Below are 1,743 nucleotides of genomic sequence, written 5' to 3' on the forward strand. Positions count from 1 at the left end.
AATATTACTCAGCCATAAAAAGAAACGAAATTGAGTTATTTGTAGTGAGGTGGATGGACCTAGAGTCTGTCATACAGAGTGAAGTAAGTCAGAAGGAGAAAAACAAATACCATATGCTTACGCATATATATGGAATCTAAAAAAAAAAAAAAAGGTCATGAAGAACCTAGGGGCAAGAAGGGAATAAAGATGCAGACCTACTAGAGAATGGACTTGAGGACACAGGGAAGGGGAAGGGGAAGCTGGGACAAAGTGAGAAAGTGGCATGGACATATATACACTACCAAATGTAAAATAGCTAGCTAGTGGGAAGCAGCCGCGCATAGCACAAGGAGATCAGCTCGGTGCTTTGTGACCACCTAGAGGGGTGGGATAGGGAGGGTGGGAGGGAGGGAGACAGAAGAGGGAAGAGATATGGTGGTATATGTATATGTATAACTGATTCACTTTGCTATATAGGAGAAACTAACACACCATTGTAAAGCAATTTTACTCCAATAATGATGTTTAAAAAAAAAGAGATGTAGAGAATTTCAGGTAAAAAAAAAAAAGTATATGTGTATAAAATGGATGGCTAATGAAGACCTGCTGTATAGCACAGGGAGCCCTACTCGGTGTCTGTGGTGACCTAAATGGGAAGGAAATCTAAAAAAGAGTGGATGTGTGTATGTCTATGGCTGATTCACATTGCTGCACAGCAGAGGCTGGCACAACACTGTAAAGCAACTATACTCCAATAAAAATTAATTTAAAAACAAAGAAAAAGTATATGGTTTACATTTCAGAAAGGTCATCCTGGCAGCAGTGGGGGGAGGGGGAGGGGGAAGGGGGCAGGAGAAATGAGGGACAGGGGAACAATTAGATGACTATTATAGCTAACAGTCCTGGTGCAAGGCAGTGGGATGGGGAGGACAAACAGTCTCACAGATGTTTAGGAAGCAAAATCTGGAGCACTCAGTGACCAATTTAAATGTGGGAGGCAGAAAAATGGAGGAATCCAGAGTGACCATGGAATGGACACTTGGGAGACTAGGCTCATGTGGTGATATTAATCTAGAGAGGGACACAGAAGGGGCGATGGGTCTGGGGGCAGGAGAGATGGTGAGTTTAATCTTGGACCTCCCAGCAGTGATGTCAGCCACACAGCTGGAGCCTGGAGACAGGGAAGCTGGGTGTCAGCACATATGGAGGTAGCTGGGGGCCACGTGCACGATTAAACCCATCCAGAAAGTATGTAAAGTGATATTTTAAAGGGCCAGAGATAAAACTCGGGTAGTCTGGTGTAGAAAGAAAAGTTGAACAGAGGAGCTAAGAGGGATCCTGCGTGGAGCTGGACCAGAATGAGAGAAGATGCATGTCTGAATCCTCATGACACTGTGCTCGTACATCTATCATGGAACTGATTTCTTTCTTAAATAACAGTCATTTCTCTTTGTATCTAATCTCTCTAAAGTAGAGTAGAATTCCTTACCATCTTTGAAGTCCTGCACATAGTAGGTCCTTAATAACCTCCCCATATCTGAACTGTCTGAAGATGGGGGGGGCGGGGGATCACTAATTAGTTTCAATCCGGACTAATTGCTTTTTTAAAGTCTCATATAAATCTGACTTTTAATAGGTTCTGAGAATCGATGTTTCATTATTTTTTGCCACAGTGGAGTTTATCCCTGTTGATGGGTCATTACAAATCATCGCTCTCTGAGAAGTCCCCTTTCTATCTCTCATTTCCTGACTTTTCAGCAG

This window comes from Lipotes vexillifer, unplaced genomic scaffold (genome assembly GCF_000442215.2).
Source record: "Lipotes vexillifer unplaced genomic scaffold, Lipotes_vexillifer_v1.1 scaffold94, whole genome shotgun sequence".
Lineage (NCBI taxonomy): Eukaryota > Metazoa > Chordata > Mammalia > Artiodactyla > Lipotidae > Lipotes > Lipotes vexillifer.